Source organism: Momordica charantia (genome assembly GCF_013281855.1).
Source record: "Momordica charantia cultivar OHB3-1 chromosome 9 unlocalized genomic scaffold, Mcharantia_2.0 BLBB01000009.1, whole genome shotgun sequence".
NCBI classification, from domain to species: domain Eukaryota; kingdom Viridiplantae; phylum Streptophyta; class Magnoliopsida; order Cucurbitales; family Cucurbitaceae; genus Momordica; species Momordica charantia.
In genome coordinates this window covers 8,719,079-8,727,085 of record NW_028275167.1, presented here as the reverse complement: position 1 = coordinate 8,727,085, position 8,007 = coordinate 8,719,079, and the positions used below count along the sequence as shown (strand labels likewise).

General features: G+C 41.1%; 1 long non-coding RNA gene across 1 annotated transcript; it reads right to left on the bottom strand.

The window, feature by feature from the left end:
- Positions 1-676: 676 nt before the first annotated feature.
- LOC148208907 (uncharacterized) lies at positions 677-7,756 on the bottom strand. Its single transcript, XR_015787075.1, has 2 exons — positions 7,625-7,756; positions 677-936 (listed from the first exon to the last, which is right to left on the bottom strand). It is a non-coding gene; the product is annotated as an uncharacterized LOC148208907 (long non-coding RNA).
- Between the last annotated feature and the right edge of the window lie 251 nt (positions 7,757-8,007).

Here is an 8,007-nt window from a genome sequence, read left to right as displayed (position 1 = left end):
CCTCGAACTTTAGTACGTAACAATTTAGTTTCTATAGTTTAAAATTCGTAACTATTTAGTCCCTACTATAAAAAGTTTCATAAAAAAATATGAAGTGTCAAAGTTAATCATATAGCGATTTAGTTTGTAATGTGTTAACACATTTGGTTCCTCATCAGTTTATCTTCCTATATATATAAGAAACTTAAAAAAAAAAAATTTACGATATGGACTAAATCATTACAAACTTTAAACTACATAGACTAAATTGTTACTTACTAAAGTTTAGGGACTAAATTATTATTAGTTCAAACACAATTTAGTCTTTGTAATGTATAAATGCATTTGGTCACTCATCGATTTATCAATCCACATATATAATAAACTAAACAAAAAATTTCATGATAACAACTAAACTATTCCAAACTTTAAATTACATAGACTAAATTGTTATATACTAAAGTTTAGGGATTGAATTACTACCCATCTGAAAATATAAAAACTAAATTATTACAAAATTAAAGACCAGGAACTAAATCACTATTTTAACCAAAATATAGGGACAAATGTGTTTCTTAACCAATACATGTAAATGTCATTTAATTGAGGTAATTTGGATTTGATTTATTTTCTAGGTGAGACATTAACTACGAGTATATTTCCAAAAAAAATGTAATATTATATTTAAACATTAGAATAGTTTGTGAACGAGAGATATCTTATATGAATTAAATTGATATTTTTAACGAGTTTGTTTAGATTGGCCTAAGACAATATAATTTTGATGATCAAATTAGTGACTATAGTAAGAGAATTAAGTAGAAAGGCCATATAAGTGTTTAACATATATATTATGCCTATACGAAGATTAAATTGACTAACTATCTTTGAGGAACATGGTAACACACTTCAATCTTCCACGACTCAATCCGAAAATGTTAATTATGAACCTCCAACCTAAAAAAAAAGAAATAAATGTCATTTACCATTGAGTTTTTTTAATACAACATGTGGGGGTGGGGATCGAACTCACAACCTCATGATTTGAGGTATATGCCAACTAGCACTGAGTTATGCTCGCTTTAGCTCATTTATCATTGAGTTAATTAGATTAGGATGACACTGTTATAGGGAGAAAATAGAGATTAGCTAAGCAACTGAAAAGAGGAAAAATAGCCAAAGAAGGAGCGGACCCGGAGGGAGGTAAGCAGGTCGGGGCCCATCGACCCAGGCCGGCCGTGGCCAACCCGGGGTCGACGCCGAGCAGTCCGAGTGGCCGAGAACCACTCTAGTGATTCTCGACTCCCGTGCAAGCCCAGTCCGAGTTGACTTGGTCTCAGCCCTGAATAGTGCAGTGTGAGGCACATTCTGTGATCAAGGATTCAACAAATGTAAACCCTAGGAGGATTAGAGTTCAGCCGATCCTGAAGGGATTAGGAGTCGACCATTATAAATACAAGGGTAAGCCAAACCCAGGGATATGCCTAACAACCCTACTCTTTATACCCGACTACTCCGATACTAACTTAGGCATCGGAGCCCGTGTGGCAAAAGCCACACCGGTCCTAGTGTTGAACTGTTTTGCAAGTCTCATCAATCCCTTTGTTCTTGAAGATTGGTGCAAATTCGGCGAGATCCCGGAAGGCAGAATTCTAGCATCAACAATTGGCGCCGTCTGTGGGAACAACTAGAGATTGCAGACTTGTCAACATGAGCTTGAGAAGGAGTCCACGACATTCTGATGAAGGTGCCACCACAGGAGGAAGGTTAAGGGGACACATCTCCGCCCGAGGCAGTCGAATGAGAGATTGACTTACCAGTTCTTAGAGATACCGGCCGACCAGTTCTCGGACCGACGGATACCGACCGACCAATGCTCAGATCGAAAGAAAAGTTGATCGAAGGTCTTGATCAACTGGGCGACAAGATGACTGCCTTATAAGAGAAGGTAGAGGGAATGCACCGGAGCATGTCCCTGCTTCTGCAAAAACTCGAGCAACATGAGGTGGAACAACCAGCGCTTGTTCGCGATCCACGAAAGGGTAAAGCTCCGATGATTAAAGAAGTTGAGGAGACAACCAGCCATGCATGAAGCAAACTGAAGATAAGAGGAAACGACAAACCTCGAACCAATGGCCCCGGTCGGTCAGGTCGGCAAGCAAATGTACAACAATAGAGGTCTGTCACGCCCAACAAAAACAAGAGCAACCCAGTTGACCGAGCCGGCCTCGGGCATACTGCTGTCGACAGAAGAAGGCCATCTGGTCGAATTGTGCAATTAGAGATACGATCAGGAGGACACCAAGACCAGGAGTTTGGTCTCGAAGAGCCGATGAACCAGGCAGACTCTCCCTTTACGGAGAAGATAATGAAGGAAAAAGCTCCTCCGAAGTTCAAGCTACTTGCCATCACACAATACGATGGTTCGACAGATCCCATCGATCACCTTGATGCATATTGAGAATGGGCAGACATCTACGGCATAACAGAAGCCATCAGATGCATAGTGCTTTCTTTCACTTTGACTGGCTCGACACACAAGTGGTTCCAACAGTTGAAAAGAAAGTCGATCTCAAGCTTCAAGGAATTGGCGAGGGCATTTGTCACCCAATTCGTTGGAGGGCGGGTTAGAAGGAAACCAGTAACGTACCTACTAACTACCAAGCAAAAGGCGAAGGAGAGTCTCAAAGACTATGTAGCTCGGTTCAATGAAGACAAGCTACAAGTAGAGGGTCTGACAGATGCAGTGGCACAATAGCCTTTGTATCCGGTGTGAAAGATGAGCGATTAGTATTCTCTTTTGGGAAGACAACTCCAGGCACTTTCTCGGAGGCTTTAAGCCGAACCCAGAAGTACATGAGTGCTAAAGAATTAATTCACTTGAGACAGGACCCTAAAAGAGAGCGGGCGAATTATAGCGCAAAGAGAGAGAGACGGGGAGAAAAGCGACATAGATAAAGCTGGGAGAGCTTAGATAGCGGGCAAGGTCGACTAGTCCAACGAGACCCTTAACAAAAATTCAAGAAGTCCAGGGCCACTCCAGACAGAGATCGAAACCATAGGTCACCCGTTAGGGAGATAAAGACCATATTGGAGAGAATAGTGAGGACAAAGGAAAACAACACAAAAATATAAACTACACCTCACTAAGAAGCAACTAGGGAAGCTCGCAGGACTCACACTCTAGGGATATGTTACATTTTCTATTTTCTACCGCAAATAGGACCATATTAATTGCATGTTTAGTAGAGTAGGTTGTTTTTACTTTCTCCTTATATGATAATTGCATGTTTGCATTGAAATATGGTAGATTTTTATTTTATTTCCCTTTCAATAAAGTCGTTAGGTGCTTTTTATTGATTGACTTCTACTTGATAGTTATCTTTATTCTAAACATCAAACCCTCAAGTGGGGGCATGGGTAAGTAAGTCAATAGCTGATCAAGGAACTCAAACTGGAACAGACCTAGGAGCAGGTCGATAAGCAAGCCAGTCAGTGAAACAGGGGAAGAGAATCCCGAGGTACTGAACAGGAATGCGTACAGGCCCAGCAAGGTTAAAACAAAAAACAGGCAGAACTAACCAATCAATGAAACCCGCGGGTAGAAAACCATATGGCAAAGGCCAAAATAGGTTAAAAACCCGAGGGTGTTGATTTAACTTGGGTAAAAAACCGGCAGAAGCCAAATATGTTATAAACCCAGGGTGTCGACTAAACTCAGCGTATAAAAGCCATTGGCAAAAGCCAAATGTGTTAGAAACCCGAGAGTAAACTCTGAGGTATAAAACATGGGCAACAGCCAAATAGGTTAGAAACCCAAAGGAAGTACCACTGGCCCTGTTAAACGTTAGATCCGAAGGCCAAAATCTAATAGTTAAAACTAACCGTATAGCAGTACCTAAGAGACTTGATTGCAACCAGCTACAACAAAAGAAAAGGGGAGCTATGACAGCCAGTCCATTAAACGACAACAGACAACAACAGAAGAGTATCGACTGAATTTAGGGTATAAAACCATTGGCAAAAGCCAAGTAGGTTAGAAACCCAAGAGTGAACCAAGAGACTTGACTACAACCGACTACGACAAAAGGGTATGGGGCTATAACGGGCCAGCCCATAAAAGCGACAACTGACAACGACAAGTGTTCCAACTACAACAAAGAAAATGATCCTATGACAGCCGGCTCATGGAGACAATAACTAGTAGCGACAAATACTCTCAATATAGAAGCTCTAGCATGCTCTATGCTTCTACTTTGAGAGTGTGGACTATTGTTATAGGGAGAAAATAGAGATCAGCTAAGCAACCGAAAAGAGGAAAGAGAGCTGAAGAAGGAGCGGACCCGGAGGGAGGTAAGCGGGTCGGGGCCCATCCACCTAGGCCTGCCGTGGCCGACCAGACCTCGACCCAGTGGCCGAGAACCTCTCCAGTGATTCCCGACCCCCGTGCAAGCCCAGTCCGAGTCAACTTGGTCTCGGCCCTGAATAGTACAGCGTGAGGCCCATTCTGTGATCAAGGATTCGACGAATGTAAATCCTAGGAGGATTAGGGTTCAGCCGATCCTGAAGGGATTAGGAGTCACCATTATAAATACAAGGGTAAGCCAAACCCAGGGGTATGCACCTTACTTTTTATACCCAACTACTCCGATATTAACTTAGGCATCGGAGCCCATGTGGCAAAAGCCACACTGATCCTAGTGTTGAACTGTTTTGAAGGTCTCATCAATCCCTTTGTTCTCGAAGATTGGTGCGAATTCGGCGAAATCCCAAGAGGCAGAATTCTAGCATCAACAGACACAAACCATATTACATCTGTTCGATTATTTAAAAGTTTGGGATTACACTTTGAGCTTTATATTTCTCATTTTACTCTAATGATATTTTTGCGTAAGTGAATACTTAATGCATATCTAAGCATAAAAATAAATGTAGGATTATTTATGTTCTCGCTTGTATTATCTTAATATTATAAATTAGTCAGCATTCAACATGTAGATGATAGAGTATCTCAAAAGAATAACAATCCAAAATTTATGTTTTTTTTAATTATTTAAAATCACAGTAAAAAATTGTTTATTTTACTTTTTTTTCCCATAAAAAGTAAACCAATAAATAAAAATTTTTAAAAATATTATTTATTAAAATTATATTTATTTCGTTCTTCATTTTTAAAATTACAATTTAAAATTTAGCTTAACTTTAAAAATAAAAATAAAAAACTTTTAAAACTAGTTTTTTGGTTTAATTTTTTTTTAAGAAATGATTTCATTAAATTAAGCCACAGGGGCAAAATTTGGAGGGAAGTCCCTTTGAACAAGATCTAAAAGCCACGTAGGGAAATTAAAAAACCAAGCATATGTGGCAGAAGGGGAAGTGATCCCCCATTTTGCTAAACCACGGGCAGCACGATTGCATTGACGGGACGAATGGGAAAAGGAAATGAAGGAAAAGCAGTAAGTTAGGGCTTGAATCTCCATCACCCAATTTTGCTCATCTCCCCTTGTGTGTATCTCATTTCGAATCAGCTGAATTGCCAACAAAGAATCAGATTCAACTTCTAAATGGGTGAAATTGGAAGCCGCCACAAACTTCAGACCCTCCAAGATGCATCTGATTTCTGCAAGAAGAGGCGACAACGGAAATGAAAGACAAATTGAAGTCGCGGCAACCAGAGAATCAGAAGAGTCTCTTATGATGCAGCCGAAGCTCGTGGATGCACCCCTACATGCCGCATCAGTGTTTAATTTTAGAGAGACACTCAATGGGGGGCGCCAATATTGAATGACTGGCCCATGATTCGGTCGAGTTCGAGGTGAATAGTTACTCATCTGTGCCTGAGAGTATGAATTAAGAAATGAAGTTAACCATTCACACTTAAATTCAAAAGGAAATACCTGTCTCGTCGAGGCCTTCGGTAGGGAGATCCTTTATCTCCATATCTGTTTGTGTTGTGTTCTGAAGGTTTTTCTACTCTTCTCTCTAGAGAAGAGAAGGAAAAACATTTAGGGTTTTAGAATTAACAAGTATTGTCCTTCACTTCACATTTATTTTTTGCAGATGACAGTTTAATCTTCTTCAATGCTACTCGAAGGGATTGTCAAACTATCAAGTGGGTGCTTAGTGCTTATGAGAAGGCGTCGGCCAAACGATTAATTTGGAGAAATCTCAATTTATGCCTAGCAGGAACACAAGCCAGGTCGTGATTGATCATATCCAACGCGAACTGAATATTCCTTATACCAAGCAGTTGGGTTAGTACCTTGGGCTCCTATCGCAGGTCACTAGGAACCGTTGCCAAGCTTTCAGCAAAATAAAAGATAGGGTGTGGAAGACCCTCCAAGGGTGGAAGAGGAAGTTTTTTTTTCAACAGGGGGCAAGGAGGTCCTTATTAAGGCAGTTGCTCAAGTTATTCCGAACTATACCATTAGTTGTTTTAAGCTACCTCTTTCCCTATGTAATGAGTTGTAGAAATTATATGCTCAGTTTTGGTGGGGGTCAACCACTGAGAGTCGGAAGATTCATTGGCACAGTTGGAAGCGGTTAAGTGCTAGGAAGGATCGGGGGGTATGGGATTTCAAGATATTAACATTTTTAATCCGGCGATGTTAGCTAAGCAATGCTGGAGAATCTTGAGATACCCCAATAGTCTTTTGGCGAAAGTGTGTGGGGTAAATATTTTAAAACAGGTTCTTTTTTTAAAGCCAAACTAGGGTCCACACCTTCTTATGCATGGAGAAGTATTTTGTGGGGCCGGACACTTTTTTGAGAAAGGTTACATAGGTGGCGAGTTGGGAATGGTCATAGTATATCTATAGATTCGGATCAGTGGATCTTGAGAGACGGCTACCCTAAACCTGTCTTCACAACACCTCCTTTGCGGGATTGCTAAGTTGCCTAGCTGATGGTAGGTCGAGGAAGGTGGGATGAGGAGAAGGTCCGAACCAACTTTATCGCTTCAGAGGCCGATCAAATTCTTCAGATTCCTTTGCCAAGTGATGGTTCGGATGACGAGATTATATGGGGAGCGGATAAGAAAGGGATCTTTTCAGTAAAAAGTGCGTAGCATCTGGGAATGGAAACTCTGGACACTAAGGCTACCTCCACTTCGAATACAAATAGGCAAGCTAAAAGGTGGAAGCACAAAAGATGAAGATCGCCTGCTGGAAGATAGGGAAAAACATAATCCCTATAAAATCAAACCTTCTTAGAAAAGGAATTGTGACTGATAATCTGTGCTCTTTTTGCAGGAATCATGAGGAATCTGCGGTCCTCCTCTTCTGGGAATGTAAGGTATTCGTAGGTTTGTGGAATTATTTTCCAAATCTTTACCTGGGATTCTTGCAGTGTGACAGGAAATCGTGGGGGATTAGCGACTATTGGGATTTGATTATTGATAATGCGAGTTCGGAGGATCTGAAGGCATTTATGATTTGTTCGAAGGTGATTTGGATTTCAAGGAACAATGTGGTTTTCAAGAAGGAGCCGCCTAATTCTAAAGGGATGGTTCGACAAGTGAAGAAATTTATGGCAGAATATTCTGTTCAACAAGCAGAAAAGTCCGAAGATAATAGTTTGCATAATATCAGAAGGTCAGATGTCAATTAAAAGAAATTTCAAGATGGGTTCGTCCTCCATTACATACCTGGTCCTTAAACTCTGACGCCTCTTGGTCGGACACACACCAGACTAGCGGATTAGGATGGGTTTTGCGAGATTGGAGGGGAGAAGTCATCCTCGGCGGCAACAAAGTGGTGGATAATTTCAGTAGCATAAAGAAGATGGAGGCAGAATCAGTCCTCAACGGTCTTCAATGTGCGCTTTCGTGTGACCCAACCTACCCGATTAGAGTGGAAATGGACGCAGCAGAGGTGGTGAATCTCTTGAATAGGGAAGATGAAGATCTCACCGAAATACGGTGGGTTGTGAAGGACATTCTGATTTTGAAAGCCCAGTGTGGGGTCCACTCGTTTGTTTGGGTGAATAGGGAAGCTAATATTTGCGCTCATTCATTGGCTCGTATGGCGG